Below are 26,058 nucleotides of genomic sequence, written 5' to 3' on the forward strand. Positions count from 1 at the left end.
TTCAGTGCAGAAATACTGGGTTTGAAGATACTTTTATAGGCAGTCCTATAGCAAGTAGGTAATCACTTCTCGGGAGGAAACCTAGGAATGAAGTTAAGTACCTTAGAAGTTCTTGTCTTAATCAGTGATAACTCTCCCATAAACAGTGGAGGAAAGGAAAGGCAAATACATGGGAGTTCAGACTAAAACTCCCATTGGGAGTTCTCCCAATGAGGAAATGGAGGGGACAAGATCAAGGAAGAAGAGAATGGGCTCAACGTTTGTCTTGATCAGAGGAAATCCATACACAGTGAAGGCTTTAAGAAATGATGAGAAAATTAAAAACAAGACAATTGCGATTCTCCATAAATTGGTTCTGAATTTTTGAGAACATTCAAAAGAATGGATAACTTTCAACAAAGCAGAATAGAATTTACCCACTGGACAGGAGAAAATGTGAAATAATAAGAGAAAGAAAGCATGGCAAAGGGCACGAAGGAGTCCCGTGGGTTGGCATCATACTGGTCTAGTGATATATCTGGTGCCTGTGATTTCAGTTCATTGCTCAAAAGCCAGAGGTTCTTAAGATTGTATTTCTTATGCCAAGATCTACCAATTTGTTTTCTTTAATAAAAAATATTTTTAAAGGTATATAAATAGTGTACACAAAGGCATAGAAACTTGCCTATGACAATGTTTACCATGGGAAGCTGAAGTAGCAATTTCATGACAGATAAATATAATTTGAGATAAAAGTGGGAATAAGACTAAAAGAACAGCACAGTTAGAAGAACAATAGACCAAAAGTGTACAATGTTCTTAAACATACGTGCACTTAGCTCAAAATTCATAAAGCAACACCTGCAGAATTACAGGGAAAGATAAATGTGCCAGTAATTTGTAGGTTAAGATTTTAACACTTCTAATCAAGGAGACCTCTAAAAATAAGCGAAAATATTTTAAATATGGCAATAATATAATTAGTCGGTGCAAGCCAATAGATACATACAGAATCATATACCCACCAGAGAATATGCATTTCTTTTTCAAGGACATTTGAAACGTTCTCAAAAAAATTAACATGTGAGAGGTCATGAAGTGCTACTGAATACTAAAAAGGGAATAAAAAGTGAAAATCTTAAAAGGACCTCAATGAAAAACACATTTACTTTTTTTAATTTAAAAAAAATTATGATGTTAGTCACCATACAGTACTTCGTTAGTTTTTGATGTAGTGGACATGATTCATACAAACACAGACATTTAAATGAAGACTGAAGGATAGAGAGCTCTATGAAGGTCTGGAGAAAGAATATTGCAGACCGAGAGAACATAGACTCTTGCATACGTAGCTGGCTGGCCGATTTCTAAAAGTCAGAAAGCACTGCATGCTGCTGGGTGTGCAGGGGGAGGTGATATGAGAACCCACCCTTCTGTACCACAGGGGAGCACCTGCACCGGGTTAGCCTTCCTGCACAGCAAATCTGGCAGTACTAAGTGAAATTGCATATGTACATGTCCAGGGACCCAGGAATGCTGTTCTTGGGTACCTACTCCAGAGAGAGCCATATGCAGGTCAAAGCACATGTATAACCTACTGATTCATAACGTAGGTGTGGTAGTGGGGAAATAGAGCCAACTGAAATGCCTACTATCTTTTGATACATTATTGGATACATTAAAGAGGAGAGGGTGTTTATGATGGAATAAAGTCAAAGAAGAAATAGATGCATGGAGAAAAATAAGGTTAGATATTGAAAACAGAGCATTTATTGAACCAATAAAGAAATAAAATAAACAGGAAATTTATAATTGTATTTATGTAATTGAAAAATGTATACACATATACAGTATTTTTCAAGGTTGATGATACATCTAAGGAAACATCAAATACACTAGGGTGAATGCTTTGGGAAAGAAAGAGAAGAGAGGGAAGGGAGAGGCAATGAATGGAACATAAAATATAAAGTAAAATAAAACAAGTGTGGAGCCTTGAAAGAATCAGTGATAATTACCATGAAATAAAGAGTAATATTGACTCAATTAAATGCCTCATATGAGGTTGAAAATAAAAACAATGCAGTGCAATCCAACAAAAAAAAAAAGGCTGAAAATAAAATTATATAAGTAGTCTGTAAAGACAAAAGCAAGAGGCACAGACTAAAAGGAAGAAGTAGGCCAACATATTTATAGTAGTAGTAGTAGTGTGTGTGTGTGTGTGTGTGTGCGCACGCACGTGTGTGTGTAAACACACTCACACTCTTCTGGTTGGTGGTGTATGGATGTCTTATAAGGTTTCTAGTATATTATTTATTTTTCACATTTCCTCCATTGAGCCTCTATTCCTTTCATAATCAGGAACAAGGAAAAAAAATGACACAGAAAAACTTGTGCCTAAGGCATCTATAGTCCATTCTGGCATTTTGGTTTTTAATGTCATAACATATGAAAGAAACACAAAATGAATTAAAAGAGATCAAACAAAAAAAGAAAATGACTGATGAAGTTATTAAACCAAATAGGGAAGGAAAAGCAAAGTTCTCAATAGTTGACATGCACCCCTCTCCTCCTCTTGATCCTAAAACTAGTGCACAGGCAGACCTGACTGCATCTCAAGGCTCATTGAACTGTTCCTGGAGCATATGGGAAGCTCAACTTCTTCCTCACACTGTTTTGCTGAAGAGTTAAATAAGGGGCCTTTGGCTCTCTCCTAAAAGGCCCTCATCATTGAGACTAAAGTTTAAAAGGAGTATCATTACTAAGCCTGCAAAAATGGTCATGCCAATGATGAGATGGAAAAAACCAGACATGTGGCACTTTCTAAAGAAATAATAATTTTGTTAAAGGGTAATTCCCTGAAGTCAAGTCTTGGATATTTTTAACTTCCATGAGCTATTTAAAAAAATCAGACTTTTGAATCTAAATCAGGAAATCCAGTTCAGATCCTTGCAATTATGCTGCCTTGGTCACAGAAAGATAGGCCATAGCCATCTTGGAATTCTAAGAAATTCGCAAGTTTAGAGTACTTCATCCTAAGGCCTTTTAAAATCAGGGTGAAAGCAGTTCATCCCATTTCCTCTTATGGTATCCTTTGGTACAGACAAAATCCAGTAGGACTATTCTGGGCTGAAAGCTCTAAGAATTATCTCCCAGAGATAGAATTTCCTTTGTTTCAATAACAGAGCTATCACAGTTTATGCTACTTTAAGAAAAGTTTAAAAATTTCTCATCGCTCTATAACAATTCAATTTTCTTCCTCCTCCTCCTTTCTTCTTTGTCTTATTTCTTCATCCTTTTTAAAAAATCTCTTTTCTTCTTCCTTCTCTTTCTCTTTTTTTTTTCTTTCTTTTTCATCAGAAAACTACATGCTAACTGAGTGAAATACATTTCAAGAAGTAGTGCTGATGGCCAATCGTGGAGCAATTGTGATGCCATCATTTTCATTACTTTAACAGACATGTGTATTTATTGTCAACTATTGCCAGTAATTGGGTATACCATTTTCATAGACATGGCTAAGGTCTTGGATGAATCCTATCCCAAGATACTCATAATATAAATGGGGTGGGGGTACTAATTGCTTAATGTGTCTCATATGGGATAGATACTATGCTAAATTCTTACAACATTTCATAAAATATTACAAACACCCCATGTGATACATTTAACCTAGGATACAGATGAGCAAATTGAGCCTTAGGCAATATTAATTTTACCTGTTCAAAAAGTTAAAAAACATGGAGATAGTAACTAAATCTGGATTTATGTCATGCCAAAGCCAGTACTATTTCTACTCTTTTGTATTGCTTCTGAGAGAAGGCAGGTAGCTAAATTAAGTGACAGAACTTGGGTTTAAGAGCCAGTTATGTCGAGTATAGCTGACTTTCTACTTTAATGCATTTTTTTCTTTTTTTTAAAAAAGGTTTTTATTAGAGAGAGAGAAAGAGAGAATGAGTAGAGGGGAGGGGTGGAAGGAGAGAGAGAAGCAGACTCCCTGCTGGGCAGGGAGCTGGACTCAGGACTTCATCCCAGGACCCAGAGATCATGACCTGAGCTGAAAGGCAGACGCTTAACTGACTGAGCCACCCAGGTGCCCCAGCATTGATTTTTTTTCTTTGTAAAATTATTTTAGCTTACCACAGAATGATATGTTATTTTTAACATCCAGACTTTGAAATTTCCCATATGTGTTTCTTTAGCTAGACACTGAATAGAGCCTGTTGTATTAACTAAGTGTGTTCCAAGAACTTAAACTTTATAAAAATAACAAATTCTTGCGAGTGTTCATGTGAGCCCATTATAAAATAATGACTGGCAATTTCTTCTCAGTGATATACAGAGAATATAGCATTTTAGTTCAGTCCAAGAAACATTTACTGAGCAGCTATTATGAGAAAGTCTTTGGAGACACATTGGAGGCTAAAATTATCTCTGGCCTCAAAAGGAGGAAATACACAAAAACAGAGAATCACAATTAGTTGTGTCCCATGGCAAATTAAGAACAAGCTCAGGGACTCTAGCCAGCACAATAGAGGGGTTCCTAACCCCGCCCTGGATCTACAAGGTGGAGAGAGCTGTAAGGAGTATTCCCTATAGATGGTGATTGACTCTGAAACTTGAATAACAGAAAAAGTCAGCTTGATGGAAAGAAGAAAGCCCTTAGAGGAGGTATTATGAGCCAAAGGCCCACAGTCAAGGAACACATGGGAAATTTAGAAGGTTGTGATTCTATTGATTTATCTTAAAGCATTGAGGTCTTGTAGGAGGCTAGCAAGAGAGAAGGTTGACAATATAAGTAGGTATTTTCTCTGTAAAATGTCCTGTAAGGGAGATTAAGGAACAGGACTGTATTCTCTGGACTGGAGTGGGGTGGGGGCATTGTGATATGACTATAACTGGGAACCATGTGATCAATGACTTTTTCCACTGTACAGAGGAGGAAGCTGAGTCCCAGAAAGAGAAAGTGACTTCCTGCAAGTCCTCCATCTACTTAATTGGCAGAGCCAAGTCCAGAATTCAGATTCTTTCATTTATTTATTCAGCCATTCAGTAATAAAATGCCAATAACAGGGAGAAGGATAATCCAAGACAGAGCCCTGCCCTCATGGGTTTACCTACCCCTTGGTATTTTCTTTTCCAGTTAATGTGTAATTGATTTATAATAGTATGTTAGTTTTAGGTATACAATGTAGTGATTCAACAATTCTATATTCTATATATTCTATATATTCTCAGTGCTCATCAAGATAAATGTACTCTTGGGGCGCCTGGGTGGCTCAGTGGGTTAAAGCCTCTGCCTTCAGCTCAGGTCCTGATCCCGGGGTCCTGGGATCGAGCCCCACATCGGGCTCTCTGCTTAGCAGGAGGTCTGCTTCCTCCTCTCTCTCTCTGCCTGCCTCTCTGCCTACTTGTGATCTCTATCTGTCAAATAAATAAATAAAATCTTTTAAAAAATTAAAAAAAAAAGATAAATGTACTCTTAATCCCCTTTATCAATTTTACCCATTCCCCACCCACTTTCTCTCTGGCAACTACCAGTTTATTCTCTGTATTTTAGAGTGGTTTTTTTGTTGTTGTTGTTATATTTTTTATGTTTGTTTTGTTTCTTAAAATCTACATATAAGTGATATTCCATGGTATTTGTCTTTCTCTGACACTCTTAATTCACTTAGCATTGTGCCCCCCTAGATCCATCCATGTTGTTGCAAATGGAAATATTTTATTCCTTTTTATGGCTGAGTCATATTCAATTGTCCTTTGTACCACATCTTCTTTACCCATTCATCTATCAGTGGGCACTTGGGTTGCTTCCATATCTTGGCTATTGTAAACAGTTCTGCAATAAATGTAAGGGTACATAAATCTCTTCAAATTTACCACTAGGTATTTTTAAATAACTACCATTTATTTAGCTATTACTAAATACTGGAAATGGTGATGAGCCTTTAAGTCATCTCCTTAACCTCTGATTCCCTCTAGAATGTGAATTTCTAAGAGTGGGTAACCTGTCTGTCTTGTTTCATTGAGGTGTTTCCAGAATCTAGAACACCCTCTGGAGCATAGTAGGAGCTCGGTAAATATTTCTGAGTAAAGTAAATCACTTTATTAATTGGTCCTTTCATTATTTCCATTTTCTTTTTCACTAAGATAAGGAATTCTGCTGACCTCCAGGGATCTTGGCTTTGGACATGTCTTCCCTATCCACATTCCCATCCACCCCACTCTCTCATAGGCTGGGAAACAGCCACAAATATCATCCCATTTTCAAAGAGCTTGATGTTTTCCCCCAAGGCTCTGACACAATCCCCAGATGTGCATGGAGCCAAATGTGTGTCCCAGCAGCCTCTTCTAAGGAGGAAGGAATGGTGGGATCCCATGGCAGAGTTGTGCAGGTGGTACCCATTCTAACACTGGAAAAACAGGACATGGAGGGGCTGTTCCATGTTGGGACAGGATGTTCCTATGGGGGTAGATTCCCAGGGGACTCTGGAAGAAAAGCTACATGTGCATCTAAGGGTCGCTACAAGACCCCACCTCCCAAGGCTGCTGGCCTGATGTGGAGACTCAGATGTGTGCTCTGGCAAAACACATGCTTCTCCACTTTAACTCTGTGCACATGCTACCATTTAAATTCTGTAGGTTTCATCTGGGACCCAAAGCTCCTTTTACAGGATTCCAACACACAATTGGGACCACTTGACCTCTCCTTCATCCCCCCACCCTTCTCCCTCTGCCAATTCTCCCCACCAGTCCTCTGATTTTTCATGAAATACTATGTTTAAAATACTACAAGAGCATTTGGAATACTACAGAGTCACAAGGTCGTAAAATTATGAAGAATCTAAAAAGTCAGTGAACCCAGTATCCCACTGAATTCAGGGGAAATGATCCTTTTGAAAAGTATCTTAGAACCTGGAGAGTTGAAGTGATAATAATAAAGTCAGTGGTTTATTTGTGGAATGCTTTGTTTTCATCTCAGTGACTAGACTAGGCACACCTAGTGCTCAGAAACTGGTCATACCCTGGTTTTCTCAGCCTCCTGGCATCTCAAGTGATCAACAGGGTTGAGGATGGGGAAAGAGATAACTTCTGGTAAACCAGGATGGGAACAGCACAGTTTTTCATTTGAGCTCAGCGCTGGCTGTTGAATGAGTAATTTACAAAGTAATGGGCAAGGCTTTGCCAATAAATGGAAAACCCAACTTAAACAAAATCGCAGTGGCCCCTTGATCCCCTTTTACCACAAAAGATTCTGAGGCTCTTTAAAATGGCTAAAATACACAGGACACAGGAGGATTAGAATCTATTGGATTATCAAAAGAATATGGCAGAATTTAGGGTTTTGATGAGCTGATGAATGTAAAGTCTGTTTTGATGTTGTTATAGTTGTTTGTTCCTGTTTTCCATTTGTTTTGTTTTTTTAAAAAACTTTTCCCTGATTACTGATGAGATGGAGCATATTTTCCCAAGTTTTAGGCCATTAGGTTTTTTTCTTCTGAAATTATGAAATTGGCTATTCCCAGCCTCTGCTCATTTTATTTGACCTATTGATATTTTAGATTTTTTTATATTATGGACATGAATCCTTTATTTATGGAGTATTTTATAATATTTTTAAAACAGCTGTAGCAAGCCCATGGAAATATTATTTTCTCCAAAAGTCATGTTAGGTTGTTACTATTTTCTGTCCTTGAAGAAAATGATGAGGGATGATAAATAGCATTTTGATTGCATAGAGTCATATCCTCGCAATCTCCGTGAATGAATGAGCCTGCATATATCCACTCTTTTCACTGAAGGAAGTGCCCCATTTGTGGTTCTAGACACCTCCCTTATCTTCGTTCTTTAGGGACTGCAGGTTGCTTGTGGCCACCGCAGCACTGAGCTCTTGGGAGAAAGACAAAAGGAGCTCAGACCAGAGCCTACATTAAATTCAGTGTCTCTTAGTAGGAACCCTAGGGATGAGACAGAAAAACTGATGCGTAAGGAGACATATAACTGCCAGAGCCCTCTTCGTCATTGGATCTCATCTCTTCAGCTCTTGGTAGTAATAAACTTAGTGGGATATCCATTTCACAAAGAGGGAAATTGAGTTTGGGAAGGGTATCTAAGTTCACATGGCTAAAGATTAGCAGGGCCAGCATTGAAAATTCTGCTCTTCTAGTTCTAGATCCTTCTGTCTGCTGTTTGAGGGCAGAAGCTGGGTTTTGATGAACTGTTGTATACTCTGCTTTTGCTAGGACATCAGGTTACTAACAGGGCCACAAAATGTATTTTCTAGCGTAAATTCCTTGTCCTATAGAAACTGCATTCACTTTCCCAACCATTAAAGGGTGAGGGAATGGGGAGCAATGATAAGTAAATTATAAGTGAACTTCTCTATAATCTGATACCAGTCTGATTATACTGATTATATATATTTGTGTGTGTATATATATATATGTATATATAATCTGATAACAAATCTGGTACTGATGTGCATCAGTAATGTTATTTACACAAGAATCCCTTACTCAACACAAACACCCATGAATTGCCATTTTAATAATAATAAGAATAGTAATAATTATAATAGTTGCTTTCTCCCTTCATCATTAACTGGTACCTGTACTAAGCCATAAAAAACTGTTCACTTCCCTCATATACACATTTTGACATCTATATTTTATTCTCAGAGTGAAGAGACTTCTGGGCTACTGGCAGGGCCAGTAGATTCTGAATTTTTTATTATAATCCTCCTGCAAACTGTTGCCCAATACCCAGCTCTCTGAGGTCTCTGCTGACCCTGGGCCCACCCACAATGCTGCACCTGAGACCCTGAATAAAGCCCAATGCTCAGCTAAAGTTTCCAGAACCCATTCCTGCCAGGTCCCATCTTTCCATGGGAAAAATCCATCCAACCATTCATCCATCCACCCACCCACCCATCCATTTTCTCTCTCTCTTTTGTCTGTTCATTCTTTTGTTCATTTTCTCTTTCTTTCTTTCTTTGGAATGCCATCCTTCCATCTCATCTCGGCTTATGGAAAACCACATTAAGACTTGAATAAAATGAAAAATTAAAGTCTTTTCCAACTACAACCCCTTTCCCTTTGCATATACAAATGGCACTCTATAATTTCTTGCAGCCAGCACACTATAGCAGCTGGTTGGGAATGTGTTACCTACCCTTCGAATCTGCAGGAGCCTTGAGGGAAGGGGCTAAGAGCCTTCTGTAAGCCCAAGCTGTGCTTGTGTTAATGGACTTGCTCCCTCCTTGGTAATGGTGAGAGTCATTGTCATGTTGCAAAATACATGCCATATAGTTTCCTGCACATGAGAGATGTGGCTTCTGCTCAGGCTCTAAGCCACAAGTGATGACCACAAAGACATTTTGCCACACCTTTCTCATCACTTCAGCAGAAGAAACACTGATCCCAAAGGGAAGACAGTCATAGAGCATGCAGGGTCAGTCGAGTGCTCATTCATTTAACACATGTCTATGGAGCACCTTATATGTGCCAGACACTGTCACAAGGACTGGGATGGGAAAGTGAGGGAGGGCCCCAGTCTTATGGCGCTAACTAAGGGAATGTGGAGATAAACAATAAACCAAATAAGTGAGTAAAACACCCAGTGTGTTGAATGCCAGAAGTGTTATAAAGAAAAAATAAAGCAGGACAATGGATTTAGTGATAAGATGAAATAGGGTGGTCAGAACAGGCCTTGTTGGGAAGGAGTATTTTGAGCAAAGACCTGAGGAGGTGAGGAAGTGAGTCAGGCATATATCTAGAGAATGTTCCCTCAGGGCCGAGAAACAGCAAGTGCAAAGGCCCTGAGATGAAAGCAAGCATGGCGTGTTTGAGGACAGGCAAGGAGGCCAGAAACACTGCTGTAGAGAGAGAAAAGAAAGGGTTATTGAAGTCTTGGGGACGCTGATCAAAGAGAGCTTTGTAGGTCATTTGGAGGACGGGCTTCTGCTCTGCGTAAGATGGAAAATTTAAGATGTTTTTTAAGCTAAGGAGAGATGTCATCTGATTTATGTTCTAAAAGAATCACTCAGTCTGCTCAGCTGAAAGTAGGGGGATGGACTGGCAAAAAAAAAAAAAACTGGCTAGAAAACTCCTACAGTAATCCAGGAGGGGAAAATGGCGTCTTGGACCAGAAGGAGAGCTGCCAAAGGGAGAGCCATGAAATTGACTCCATACCCACTGATGGAGTAAAAATAGGGCTGGGGGAGATAAAACTGTCCAGAGGAGCCTCACAACAGCAGTTTGGGATGGACCTTTCCTGAGATGGGGAACATGCAGGAGAGATTTGTTTGTGGAAACATATACGTGGAGAGGATGAATAGTTCAGTTTTAGCCATGGTAAGTTGGGGTGCTTGTTGGACATGTGGAGGTATGCATCAGACAGTTGGCTGAGTACACAAGTTTGAAGTCTGGGCAACAGGTCTAGGCTGGAGAGATAGATTTGAGATTCATCAGCAGGACTAATATCCCACCCTGCTCCCTGCCCCCTCTCCAAAACAGAGCCTAGATGAGAAAAGACCCAAAGACTGAAACCTGGATATAGCAATGTTAAGGGAGTCTGATACAGAGAAGCTGTCACAGGACTCTGGGAAGATGTGAGAAGGAAGAACAAGAAAAGTAAGGAGACTGTGGCATCCTGGAAACACAGGAAGCAGGTATTTCAGGGGAAAGTCATTATAGGATAGTGCATTAACAAGCTGGCCACAGCTTCTCATGAAGACACAACTGGTTGCTTCGTCATTTAGGACCTTACCAGGGAGGTTCCACATGGAAACACTGCATCTTAGAATAGCCTGTCAGAGGCAGGATGGAAAATGGAGAAAGGGAGTTATGTGCTGACATCCTTGCAACCTTCTTTTTTTCCATCGGCAGAAGTCCTAGCCATGGGCATTACTTCCGGGTTGTACCACCAGCCCATCTAGGGAGCCCAAGGCTCCACAGATCCTGCCAAAGCTGAGACTCCTGTGCCTCTGACCATGATGGGCCTGATGGAGGCTACAGACACAGTCAGACCCCACCTGGGGAGAGATGAGAGCTGGACTGTGTAACCTTAAGGTTATTCTGGGCCATCACCAGGGTCTTTCTGGCCAGGAAACAAAGCAAATGGTGTTCAGCACCATGTGGAGATGGAATACATCTAAACTGGGTTTGTCCCCATTGTGAGGGAGTAAGAAGCGTATCACGGCACTGCTGTGACTTTCTCAGTTCTACCAAAACCAAGCCCTTGCTCATGTTTCACACCCAGTCCATATAACAGCTCATTCACAATGCCTCCCGAAACCTTTCTTCCTCAGCCTTTCTTCCTCCCTTCTTTTTTTTTTTCTTTTTTAAAATTTTATTTTTTATAAACATATTTTTATCCCCAGGGGTACAGGTCTGCGAATCGCCAGGTTTACCCACTTCACAGCACTCACCATAGCACATACCCTCCCCAATATCCATAACCCCACCCCCCTCTCCCAACCCCCCTCCCCCCATCAACCCTCAGTTTGTTTTGTGAGATTAAGAGTCACTTATGGTTTGTCTCCCTCCCAATCCCATCTTGTTTCATTTATTCTTCTCCTACCCCCTTAACCCCCCCATGTTGCATCTTCTTCCTCTCTTCTTTTTTAGTGCCCGCACTGAGCAGTCAAGGACTTGATTTCAGAGTCCAGCATTTAAGGTTCCAGGTTGGGTTCTAGGAGCTACTACACAGGTGAACCTGATTAGACCACCTTTCCTACCAGTTCAATCATGAATAAGCTGGAGAAGATTCTATTTGTGTATGGTGTCACCTGAAAAGATTAAATTGGGTTACAGCATGTGCACATCATCATTTTAATCTGTCGCCCATGTTTCTAGCACAGTGGTAAGTCACTTAATGAAAATGTTGGACCTGAACAAATTTTTCCTTTTTTAAGAAAAGAAAAAAAAAACAAACCCTACAAATCCTTTGCTTCAGATCCTTTTTGGAACTCAGCTAACCATAAATAAATAAATAAATGCATGAAAATAAATTGCAAACCCAACTGTGCGCCTTGATCTGAACTATGTGTTTGACGTTAAAAGCAGAGCCTCCCTCATTTAAAATGGAAATACAAAACATTGTGTGTGATTATTTTTCCCCCTGTTGAAGACAGAGCCATGGTCACAGAAATAATTTAATATACGGCATCACATTTCCCCTCCAATTGTGCCAATGTCGATTATATGTTTCCAGAAGCTCCTGTTTGCTGTAGTCCTTTGGCTACCACCTGGCTGAGGAGATGAATGTCTTGTCTGCCCCAGCAGCTCTGGCCAGAAACCCTCCGCTGCTATGTGTCATAGGTGAAAAAGGCTCTTGGGTGATTGTTTGCCCTGGGGTCCATGTTCTGGAGCCCTCCAGACCCCCAGCTTAGCATCTGTAGCTTATGTACAAAGCCAAGAGAATGAGGAAGATGTGAACGCAGGTGACACACGCAAAACCGGTTTAATAAAAGACCTCATTCCTTTCCATGTTTTTTTGTGAAGTATTTCATGGGAATTGCCCTGGAGAGACCCCTGGAGCCAATGTGGGACATGGACAACCACAGGCAGTGAGCGGACGGTCTTCCCAGGCTGACTCCTGGTCTACACACAGGAATACTTGAAAAGCAGAGTCCTCTCCCGCCCACAGGCACTCTGCACCAGTATAAGAGTGGGCACTATAAAGCACGCTGAGTACAGAAACTTGAATTCTAATTCGAATTTTCCCATCCATCCACTGCTACCTAAGCTAAGTCCGATTTCCTGTGTGGGGCTCAGAATTCCTATCTATAAACTGAGGAACCTTGAATTTCTGAGCCCTCTGGTTATACTCTCGTACAATACTCTATCATTATGCTCTGTGCAGAGGAACACAGTGTTGTATGGGGAAAGCGGCATTCAGTTGGGAGCCTCACACCCTTGTTTTCATCTGTTGTAGTTTTTACTGCCATCTAGCTGTGTGATTTTACCCAAGCTGCCTCCTTCCCGAGCCTCAGTTTCCCCAAACATAAAATGAGAAAGGGACTGAGCAATCAATTTGCTGAGCTCTGTTGGGATGTCCTGGCATCCCGTTTCTCCCTACCTTGTTGTTGCACAGGAAGACTGTAGCCTATTCGCCATGGGTCCCACACCGAAGGAGAAAGAAACCTACGGAAATGTCCATCAGGCATTCACAGATGCTTCCTTTGAATCCCCTACCCCATTTTCTTGTTGCTAGAACTTCTACTGCAGAGAGACAGGGTTAGCTCACGGTCCTAGCTGTAGGGATGGAGAGAATAGGGCTGCCCTGAGTTGAGTCAAAACCTGTCCCTGGGGCTGTTTTCATTTTTGCTCGTCCTGGGTAGGAGTGGGGGCTGGAGGTGGGTTCCAGACCCCACATTTATGTTTTCAATCCTTCTGTTTATGAAGTGCTGTTGGTGCACATGTGTGTTTCGTGTTCCCCACCCCCAATTACACTTTGGGTTCCAGCCCAAACCCGTTTGCTCAGGTTCCTCCTGTTACCTGGAAGAACTGTGCACCTGTTCTTGAGACTGTCCCTTCAGTAGCAGGTAACCAGGATCATACTATTGCTACTACTACAACAATGATTTAAAGAAAGAAGGAAAGAAAGAAAGAAAAAACAGCTATCACTTATTTAGTAATCTAGTAATCATCATGAACAAAATAATATTGCCTGATTTACACTACATCTCATTTATTTCTCACAACTACTATATGGAGAGGTTTTCTTTCTTTCTTTTTTTTTTTTAAAGATTTTATTTATTTGACAGATCACAAGTAGAGAGGCAGGCAGAGGGGGAGGGGGAAGCAGCCCCCACCCCCGCAGCCGAGAGCCCTATGTGGGGCTCGATCCCAGGACCCTGAGATCGTGACCTGAGCCAAAGGCAGAGGGGCTTAACTCACTGAGCCACCCAGGTGCCGGAGAGGTTTTATTTCTTTTACGCTACAGAGACGGAGAACAAGGGAGGCAAAGCGATCATGTCACTTTCAGTGACTTGAGGACAAACTTACCGTTTGATGTGTCTGAGTTATCTGTCTTGCTCTGAAGCCCACAGCCCTTGTGCTGCTGCTTAGTCATGGAGATGGACTTTGCGCTCAGAATCCCCTAAGATTAGATTCCATGGCTAGATTTCTCTCTCTCTCAGCTTGCCTGGTGCCTGGTAGGTGCTCAAGAGACAGTGGAGGGGTGCCTGGGTGGATCCGTGGGTTAAGCCTCTGCCTTCGGCTCAGGTCATGATCTCAGAGTCCTGGGATTGAGCCCCACATCAGCCTCTCTGCTCAGCAGGGAGCCTGCTTCCCCCTCTCTCTCTGCCTATTTGTGATCGCTGTCTATCAAATAAATAAATAAAATCTTAAAAAAAGAGAGAGAGAGAGAGACAGTGGATTCTGGTCTCATTGAATCACATCAGACGGGAGGAGAAGATGTTAAAAATCTTCTCAAGGTCACCTGGTTAATATAAATGGCAGAGCTGAGATTCAAACAGAAGTCCATAAGACGATAAATTACTTGAGGCTCCATATTCCCAAAGAATGCCTGTACCAACCTCAAGCTTTTTTCTTTTTTAACCTTTTGGCAGGGTGGGGAGTGGGGAGCATCAGGTTGTAATGAGGGTGTGACAGTCTGGGGCCAGCAAGTAAGAGCAACCTGGATCTGTAGGTTTCTGATGGCTTCTATCCTTGTGTTTTGTTAGCAAAATTGGAAGGAGTAGAGTGCAAGGTGGTAGAATTGTTGCTGGCACAGAATTCATTTAACTTCTACTTGAAAGTCATCTCTCTTTTAAATACATATTGATTAGAGGCCAAATACCTCAGTTCTATTCTTAGCCCAGCACTTTAATTACAGTGGATTCTTAGTTAAGCCTGATGGTTCAGTTCTCTGCCATCCTCTACCCCCACCCTCTTTTTAACTTATACATCAGACAAACATAGTGAAATGGCTTTCTTGAAAAAAAAAATTAAAAATGATCCTCAAGCAGAATGTATCACCGTCATGTTGAAATTACAACCTTAACCCACAGAGCCCTTTCCTGTGATGGGCTGATTTTCAAAGCCAAACGTTAAAGATACAGTTGTATAATATTTACAGTTATGTGATAATATTAACAATCATAATGGCAAGAATCATCTTTTGGCATCTGCTGTGCAGCGGATACTATGTTAAGACAGGTATATACATTATTTCATTCAATCTTATCAACATTTTGTTAAGAAAGCACTATTACTACTCCTAGTTTACAAAATGGGGGTTTAGAAAAGTTAAGGAATTTGCCCAAGGTCATACAGCTAGTGATTGAAAGAGTCTGGAAACATTCTGGCGCTGGAGGCTGAGTTCTTAATTATTAACATCAACTGATTCTCTTAGTGAAGAAACATGCTGGTTCTAGAGTCAGAGATTTGGGGCTCAGAAGGGGCTGCCCCATAGGGGAGACACCCATCATCTTAGTGGAATAGCAAGTGTGCATGCGGCTGCCTTCGATTTTTTTTTTAAATGGGTTAAAATTTAAGCGACTTTTCTAGGTGTCATAGAACTTTACAGCAGAGAATGGACCACAGTGACCACCAGCAACAGATATTAAAGCCTGTTTCACTTCAACATCACTTCATAGTTACTCTGCAAAGCTCGTGAAGTGCCATAATATTTTTTGAGTTACCTTATTCAAATGAGGAGCTTTTAGCACAGACAGAGATGAAGTGTTTTGCCTCAGACCACAGAGTTAAAAGTGACAGAGCCAAGAACCAGACCTTTGTCTTCATGTTCTAGGTAGTGGGCTCTTTTTTACAGGTAAGGAAAGAGTTGGAGGGATTGATTGATTTATATAGATAGAGGCAGGGGTGGGGAGAGAGGGGCAGAAGGAGAGAGAGTATCCTAAGCAGGCTCCATACCCAGCACGGAGCCCAGAGCCCAATGCAGTCTTACCACCTTGATACCATGACTGCAGCCAAAATTGAGGGTTGGATGCTTAACCAACCAAGCCACCCAGGCACCCCAAGTCTGAGGGATTTTTAAGTGTCTTGGCCAGAATCAGTCATTTGGTAGCAGAGTCAGTGCTATTGCTAGAGACACCAAGTAAAAATGAGAGCTTTGGGTAGGTTATGAGGAATATTGTAACATCCTTAAGTCCTCCCCAGAACTGAGTGCTATCTTATACACTAAACCACAATCTATTATGTGCACCAAACCACTATCAGCAAAGATTTAGATTTCGAAACTGACTTTCCAGGACTGATACTATATAGCTCCTCCCAAACACAGGAAAGGGATCCAGAATTTTCCTTCCTCATTAATACTCAGAAATGAGATCCTAGAAGATATGAAAGTCAAGATGTAATCTTGCACAGTTTTCTTTACAGGATTCTGAGATCTATCCCTGAATCCCTTCAGGATGATAAGGCTGCATTGCAAGTGTGAATTGAGACAATGGGAACTACTCTGTCTGAGTACATCTACCAAAATTCATCCCAAATGGAATCCAGATCACAGGGGAGGAAGGCTGAAATGCAGTGTTATTTACATCACAAATGATTATTTTTTTCTTTCCGTTTTATAAATTTCACTCTAGAGTGAAGCAGTCAAGTTGTGGAAATAGAAGAGATCGGTTTCTTAGTGACGTCCATTGGTAGGCTGGAACACAATGAAGACAGAGCCCTGGGCTTTTCATGGAAGCTCATTTGAGATGTCAGTTCCAGGCTTGTTTGTAACTTAGATTTTGTGTGCGTATATGTTTTTTATTCTATCCTGGTGATTTTTTCCAGACTGAATCCACTCTTGTGGTTTTTGTACAAAAGAGGGTAGCTAATAAAATGCCATGGTACATATAGTTTGCTATTCTGCGTGGAGAGTTGGAAAGTGAAGGGGGACTTACAATAGCATGGGGCTACTCCATCCAAGCAGAGGTTCAGGGAAGGAGTAAGGGAGGCCCTACCCGTGTATAGGGGCCAGGCCAGTCAAGGTACCACAGCTTAGTTACTTTCTCTGTCTCACGGTCTGACTCCTTGTTGTCCCTCAGATATGACACGCATGGTTCTGCCTCAGGACCTTTGTACTGGATGCTATCTACACTTAAAATTCTGTTCTTCTAAACGGACTCCCACACTTTCTTCAGCTCGCATTCAAAGGTCAGTTTTCATTTTCTCAAAGAAACTCACTCTAACCATCCTATTTTAAAATGCAACATGCATCCTTCCTTAAAATTGCCTTGTTTTCCTCCATTGCAGTTACAACTTTCCGACACACATGTTTATGTGAATTGTTTAAGTAAAAAAATAAAATACATTTGTGTATTTAAATTATTTAAATACAATTAGAAATAACTTTAAAACGTACATAAATACGTTTTAGAAGATGCGTGCTGAGAGAAATATGTGTTCCATCTACCTTGTTCGCCGCTGAACTGAAGCACACACAGTGGGTTTGACGCAGCGTGTAGGCACTCAGTTTCTTTGTTAAAGAAGTGATTGTTTATTTCACATGGCCTCCTTCAATTACCTTTCAGTATGTTTGGAAAACCTATCAATATATTGGCTTTAAAATTGTATTGGCTTAAAAGTCTCCAATTTTGGGACACCTGGGTGGCTCAGTGGGTTAAGCCTCTGCCTTTGGCTCAGGTCATGATCTCAGGGTCCTGGGATCGAGTCCCACATCGGGCTCTCTGCTCAGCAGGGAGCCTGCTTCCTCCTCTCTCTCTGCCTGCCTCTCTGCCTACTTGTGATCCCTGTCTGTCAAATAAATAAAATCTTTAAAAATAAAAAAGGCTCCAATTTTGAAAGCATGCTCAGGGGATGTAACTCTACCTGCCCCCAAGTCATTTTAGTTTTTTTTTTATTATTATTACTGTAATTCCAGTATAGTTAACATGCAAGGTTATATTAGTTTCAGGTGTACAGTGTCGTGATTTAGCACTTCCATACATCACCTGGTGCTCATCACAAGTGCCCTCCTCCATCCCCATCTATTTCCTCCATCCCCCACCTGCCTCCCCTCTGGTGATCATCAGTTTGTTCTCTGTAATTAAGAGTCTGTTTCTTGGTTTGTCTCTGTTTCCTTTGTCATTTGTTTCTTAAATTCCATATATGAGTGAAAGCATATGGTATTTTTCTTTCTCTGACTGACTTATTTTGCTCAGCACAATACACTCTAGCTCCATCCATGTTATTGCCAATGCCAAGATTTCATTCTTTTTGATGGCTGAATAATACATATTTATTAATATCGATCTACCTATAATACATATTTATTAATATCGATCTACCTATATATATGTACACGCACACACCACATCTTTATCCACTCATTTATTTTTTTCCATTCATTTATTGATGGACACTGGGCTTTTCCTATAATTTGGCTCTTGTAGACAATTTGGCTATATATATCTATATATACATACATATATGTATATGTGTGTGCTTGTATGTGTGTGTGCGTATGTATACACACACACACACACACACACACACACATATATATATATATATATATATGAGATGTGTGTCTAAGTCATTTTAGGTTTCTTAAAGATTTTATTTTATTTAGGGAGAGCACAAGTGGAGGGCAGAGGGAGAGAATCTCGGGTAGACTCTGCACAGAGCACAGAGCCTGATGCTGGACTTGATGCCACGACCCATGAGATTATGACTTGAGCTGAAACCAAGAGTTGGATGGTCAACTCACTGAGCCACTCTGGTGTCCCCAAGTCATTTTAGTTTTACAGATAATATAATTTGTCAAACCAACCAAAACCTGTATTACAAATGAAATGAATGGGTATTAAACTGATGTTACGTGACCTTTAAGGGGGAAAGGGAGAGGAGATGGAGGTATTTTGCCTATATTATCTCCTAAGGCATTGTTAGCCACCATTTTACAAAGGAAAACCTGAGGCTTGGAAAAATTAAGGGCCTTATGCAGGTTACACAGATAGTAAAAAGAAGAGGCATGATTCTGATATGGTTAACTACAACACGCACCATCTTCATCTGTAGAGATGATAGTTATAGGTGACTTGTGTGTTGGACACTGTGGGATGCCACCCAGATAACCATCAGGAGGACCAAAAGAAGTCAGTTTATTGGATAGTATCATTGGGATGAAAATAATTGCAATAATGGCACTAGGAACCTACTCCTTAAATCTGATCTCACACAGCAGGAAGACTCCAGAACCCACAGTTCCACAAAAGTCAAGACATTCACTCTCTCTCAACTTCCAGAAGGAGCTTGGGAGAAATGACTGTGATGTATAATTGCACTCTTGTAGGATCATCTGTTTCCTCCATTAGCTTAGTCTGAGATGCAGAATGATTTGATAGTCATCACAGCCAGTAAGAAACTGCCCCCCGTAAAATCCTCTGTACAGTAAGTGAGGTCCACTACGTGCAGGGTGTTATGCTCATTACACTTGAACAAGCCAGAGATGCATAAAATTACCCCTGAAAACTCTTGTATTCAATGAGTAAGACCTATTCTGTGCCAGGTGTTTGTGCGTGACACTCAGAAAGAATCAAAGAGGCATGAATTTAGTTCTTGCCCTCAAATAACTCTGGGTTTAAAAAGTGGTTTTCTAATTCGTATGCATTGGAATCCCCCATAGAACATGATGAAAACGTCCATGATTGGTCTTGGAATGGCGCCTAGCAGTTATTCCTACTTAATTTTTCTGTTCTACTCCAAGTAGTCTCTGAACCACTTACACAGAAAATCACATCCTGTAGGTGACATAAAATATGTATTGCTTGATGTATTCTGAGTACAAGTACTATTGTAGGCTCTGTGGCAGAGGCATATACTCTACTAGGGACAGATAATGTTCCAATTAACCTATATATATATACAGTTACAGAGAAACTGTTACATGCCACATACTGTGATAGGCTCTGTGTCAGCACATGGGTGAACTGTTCATGGTTCCTCTTCTCAAAAAGCTTCTTCATTAGAGCTAGATAGCAATGTTTAGTATCTGTCTTTATTTCCTTACCTAATTATTTCATCATTTAATTCATCTCTCCTGTAAATGTTTACTGAACACCTACTAAGTGAAATGAGCCATCAGTATGACAAATAAAGAAATATGTGATAAGGACCTACCCAGAAGTATCAATATCCTTCCATGGGAAGGCTGACAGTTTAGCTTCCATATAATTGTCAGTATTTAAGGTCCAGTTAATTAAAATACTTCCTGCGACAATGAACAGGCAATCATCTTGAGGCAGTGATCACCTTGAAATAATGGTTCTTTTAACTATATTAGGGCCATCCTAATTCCCATTAGTTCACAAACTGGGGGAAGGAGGGAGAGTAGTAAGAGATCCCTCTGGTTTGTCTGACTCAAATGAGCCATTTTTGAATTTGGAGAATTTCATAATCTTCAGTCTCACTGGCCCGTGCTAGCAGATTTCTGGATTTCTAGGAAAATCTCTGGTATGTGTCATGGTGAGGAAATGCTCAAACAAGGAAAAGGGGTAAATGAAGAATCCTGATCATTTAGAAAGAATTCACCAAGAAGCAGAGGTCTGTGCGGTCTAACTAGAGAACTCGCACAATGCAGTAGCAGGAAATACCAGCTCCATGACAGGTAGGGCTGTGCTCTCCCCTCCTCTGCCCAAGGCAGGCAGCAGGAATCCATTCTAGCTCTCTTTCCCAAAGACACAGAGAGAGCCACAGAATCCTTCTAAAATCACGGGCTCCAGACATCCACTCCCAGGGAATTACAATTGGCATAAAGGATGTTATCTGGTTTCCATTCCTAGTGCAGTGGCTTGGATTTGAGAGTGTGGAGATTTGGGATTTGAGTCCAGTTCTCGCAGGTTCTCTGACCATCGGTTTACTAGTCTTTCTAGTGGGATACTTGTCTTATACTAGTTATAAGTACTTATAGTAACTAGTATAGTATCTAGAATAATAACAAGTACTTATACTAGTTATGCATCTGTGTGTTTAGGAAAAATCAAAGGTGAGAAAATACAGGAATCAGCATTGAGAAAAGGAAGTCCAAACTGCTCATAAATAACGGGGCTCTACTTGACATGCCTTACTCGACCCTGTGCTGTCTCCTCCTGATGTCTCTGCCTTCTAGCAATCTAGTTTTGGGGCCATTTTGAACTTCAGTTATTTTCCTGAATGCCCTTTAACTCCATTACTTATATCTTATGTTAAATGCTGTTCCCTGTCCCTGAGCAAACTTCTTTCTCCTCTCCTTACCACACTCTCTATCCCTAACTCAATCCCAGACTACTTGAATCTATGATTTTTCATTATCACTCAAGTATATGATTTATGCCAACTCACTCTTTAGCTGTATTGGTCCTTCCTCTGGGAGTTTTTCTTTGATGACATCAGTTTCGTGTTGGACTCTGTTCCTGCAGAGCCCCCATTATTGCCCTTATCTTGGCTCTTACCTTCAACTTCTTTGTGTGCAAAGACTGTACTTCTTGACCTCTATTCTTTCTACAGTGCTTTGCATGTCATCAGCACATAGTAGGTGCTCAAAAATACTTTTGGTGAACATAGCAGCAAGCGTTTATTGCTGATAATGATGAGCCTGATGATCGTATCTCCCTTATTTTATACCAGTCTCTTTTTAACTATTTTTGCCTTATTCTGTATTTTATGTAATCTGTATTTATTTAATAAAAGTACTTGGTTATTAATTAGCTAATAAAGTAGAGAATAATTATCAGAGACTCATAAAGAACCAGAGAGGTTTGATTATATGTTTATCCCACTTACACTTACTGAGCACTTTCTATGTGATGGAAAAAGGGAGAAATTAAGAAGCAAATGGCACCGTCTCTTTCATCAGAGAAATCAGGCTAGCAATAGAAATGGACATCAAGTAATTGACTGAAATGACCATGAAGTGGGTGCTAATCATGTGTTCATGTTAATTGAATACCTTCTATATTCCACACAGGCAGTAGGACATACAGGTGAGCAAAACGAAGCTCTGTCTGCAGGAAGCTTCTGTTACCGAGCTGTGAGTCGGTGGAATCTGGGGAGGTTGGAAGCATGTGGGAGGAAACGCCGCATTCTGCCTGGGATGGGAGTTCAGAGAGGGCGCCTCTCCGAAGGTGACATTTTTTTGCCAGTCTGAGTGGAGTGAAACAGTACCAACTCCTAAGGATGTAAGAATCCTCATTTAACTATGGAACATTAAGCCCTGATAGATGGGATTGGAGGGGCAGACTTCTTGGCATGAAGTAGATGCTTGATAAATGTGTCATTCTGGATAAATAACCCCAGTCCAAAAATGAGTAGAAAGTGGTCCTTGCCGCAAGGGTCACGCATTCTAGCGGGGACAAGGATGAGGTACAAGACGTAAATGGGAGGGGAGGCTGACAGAAGACAGTGCTGAAGTTCTGGAACTCACACATTCATTACTCTCCTCCCACCGTCGTCCCTAACACCCACTGATCCTATGTCCCCTTCTCTGAAAATGAATATTCTTCTTGGGAGTTCTAAGCTCTCTGGTGTTCCTGTTTGCTTTGCCGGGTGCTCCACCTTGGCCTCCTCCCAAATGTCTCCTGCAAATGTTTATTTTTATAAATGTTGCATATACAAGGCAGGAGATAGGGAAAGGGGTGAGCCAGAGTCATTTACGAAAGCACTTTGGCGCCGTGCTCCGGAAATCATTTCCGCAGGAGGCTGCCCTGGACAGAATGCACTTATCCTCAGACCTCCTATCCCTCCTTCCAAGCAGAAGCCATTGCAATTTTTATTTACAGCCAGAAGCTCTGTGGAGTTCTAAGCCAACGGGCTTCTTTCCTGAAAAGCCTGTGGTGGCCTCCAGCTTTCCCTCCTCACCTTAGACGAGGATGTTTTTCTCTTTGATCCAAACGAATAATGAGATACCTATCTGGGCCAGAAGGAGAACTGGAGACCTGATTTAGCCCATCGGTGGATGCTTAATGGGTGCCCCCTTTTCAGGCCCCAAACCTAGGATCCTGAAAGGGCAGGAAGGGACTACATTTTACTGAGGACATGCCACCCGTCACCAACCTCAGCACACATGACTTCATAAAATTGTTATGAAATTGACATTCCTATCCCACTTTATAGATCTGGGAAGGACAGAAGGAAGAACAGAGGGAGGGATGTGGGATTTGAGGGGCTGTAACTTGAATGATGTCCCACAGCTGGTGAAAGGCTCTTTACCCATTTTCCCTCCATCATCTCTGTTAAGCTTCTGCCTCCTCCTCCACCAAAAAGTGTTCTCAGCCAGGTCATCACTGACAGCCACATGATTAAACCTGAGAGTCAATTCTCAGTCCTCATTTTGGCTGACCTGTGAGCAACATACAATTCACTTCTTCACCACCTCCTCATGAAACACTTCCTTCACTTGGCTTCCGAGACTTCGTACGTACTCCTGGTTTTGCTGGGTCCTCACTGCCCGGTCTTCTTTCTCAGGTTCTTAGCCAGCTTTTGCTCCTCAACCTGGTGTCTTGATATTGAACTATGTCAGAACTCCGTCCTTGGGCCATTTGTTTTCTCTGTTGACATTTATCCCCTGGGTGATGCCATTCCCTGTCACTGCTTCAGATATGATTGGCACAGCAATGGCTCCTTGTGCCCTCCACAGTGGACCACTTCTCTGAACTTCGGATTGGTCTATACCATGGGGTGCTTGACTCCTCTCCTTGGAAGTCTCAAACTTATCATTTGTAAAATCAACCTTCATCTCTTCCCATGAAACCCACTCCTGTGGCAGACTCCCCAGTCTCTGTCCCTGGCAGCTCCATCTTTCCCGTTGCTCAGAACAATGACAACAAATAAAATATTCTCCTTCTCTCATACTCCATACCAAGCTGGACAAGATGTATGGTTTGAGTTGCCTTCCAAATACATCCTAGGGCCAGCTAGTGTTTGCCATGCCTATGGTTACCAGCCTGTACAAGCCTCCACCTTCTCACACTCATATAACTGGTGGTTTTCCTTCCTTTGTGTTTGTGCTATAAGCCTGGTCTCAACTCAGTGGCCGGTGTGGTCCTGGTGAACCTCTCAGTTCTCCCCAAAGGCTTTTTGTCTCACTTGGGGGAAAAGCCAATATTTTTAAAATAACTGACAGGGTCTGATTCTCTCTGGCCTCACGTTCCTTTTCTGAACCCTTCACCTATCCATCCCACCCACTCCCTTTACACTCTGTTCCAACCCCATGGGCCTTTTTGCCTTTCTCCCTGCCTGGGATTCTGCCCCATAGCATCTACACAGCTGGTTTCCCCAATACCTCCAGCTCTTCATCTGAATGTGACTTTCTCAGGGAGGAACTAGCTGTCTATGTAAAATTACATCCCTACCCCAGCATTTTCTTTCTGCCTCCCTTATTTCGTTCTTCTCCTTACTACTTGCCACCATCATATATTCTGTATGTTTCCTCGGTTTATTCTCTCTCTCTCTCTCCTCACAAACTAGAAATTAAGTTCCGGAAGGGTAAGGCTTTGTTCTAGTTTTCCCATTGCTACATATTAGAGACATGTGTTTGTGTATTGGAGCTTCAGTTACTATTTGTTAAGTAAATATACACATAAAGGGAAGGGAGGTATCACTCAGGTTTAGTATAGGCAAGGAAGGCTTCATGGAGGAGAAGAGAGAAATTTTGTTGAGTACTTACCGTGTGCCAGGCAGGCACTAAGTTAAACATATTATATCTATTATCTCATTAAATCCTCCTGATAACCCTCTGAAGGAGATATTATTGTTATTTCTATTGTCCTGATTAGAAAACTATAGTGTCAAAGGCTAATTCAAGTCTTCTCAAGATCACTGGAACGCTTTGTAGGAGAAACCCATGAGGCAGCTCTTTTTCTCTCTGGTCACCAACCATGGGATACAGTTTTAGAAATCTCCATAGGAATAGAACTCACCTGCTTGCATTAAAGAAAGAAATCAAAGGAAATCACATTTAAAAAAGAACTAAGTGTTCATTCACACATTTGTTTATTTTTTCAGGAACTATTATGATTTAACTCTCATAACAATTCTATTATAGTATGGGCTGTATCCATAGGGCAGAAAAATGAATGGCACATTCCCTGCCCTCAATGAGCCCACAATCTAGCAAAGCTGACATTGATATGAAATTATAAGTATCTTAAAAGCTTTGTGCTTTAGGAGCACAGAGAAGAGAGCAATTGATTTCTTCAGGATGAAATCAGACAGGTAAGGGCTCAGAGAGATGACATCTAAACTTGACCCTGCAGGTTGGGGAAGTTCCAGCCACAACTGTAGTAGGAGCAAAGCATGGAGCCATGCCCCCCCCCCGCCATGTGGACCTACTCAGAGGGAAGAGTTTAACAGAGGAAAGAAAGATAGATCTGGGACTTTGCCCTAAAGGCAGTAGGAAGCCATGGCCAGATTTAACCCGTGAAGTGGCCTGGTCAGATCTGTGCTTTGCTGAGATGGCTCTGACTCTTATTATGGAGCATGGATGGCAAGGGATTTAAAAAAAAAAAAAAAAAGAGTGCGACAGGATGCTGAGATAGGGGGCCTTGCAACGTCCACGAAGAGATGATGTGGTCAGTGCGGTGGCAGGCGATGTGGGGGTGATGGGTCATGATGTAGGTTCACATACTTAGAGGGTGACAGTCAGTTGCTCTTAGGAGGCTGACCTTGAACTCACCTAGGGAGCTTTAAACAATTCTGTTCCTTAGAATTGTGCTACTCTGTAGCTCACGCCAACTGAGTCAGAATTTCTGGGTGGGGCAGGGTGTAAATAGTTTGTAACTAGTTGTAGCCAGATGATTCCATTATGTAGTCAAGTTTGAGAACCATTGGCTTATGAATTCTAGGTCTGGATGACTCACTGGATGTCACCAGGAAGGAAGAAGGGAGACTGGGGAAGATAAGATCTTCCAGCCCACATGACTTGGGGGAAAGGTTATTGTTTCAATATCTTTTCTAAAGAATCAGTTCGGCTACAGGGGGTACTTGATGAGTAGCCTTGGGAAAATGACATACTTCCCAGCTGCAAAAAATGGGAAATTCACCTTATGAAATTATTGTAAGGTTTAAGTGAGGTAATGCATTTAAAATGCACGTGGTACCAGGAAAATAGTGGGAGCTCACAATTTTTATTTTATTAATTATTTAA

Source organism: Lutra lutra, chromosome 13 (assembly GCF_902655055.1).
Source record: "Lutra lutra chromosome 13, mLutLut1.2, whole genome shotgun sequence".
In the NCBI taxonomy this organism is placed as follows: Eukaryota; Metazoa; Chordata; class Mammalia; order Carnivora; family Mustelidae; genus Lutra; species Lutra lutra.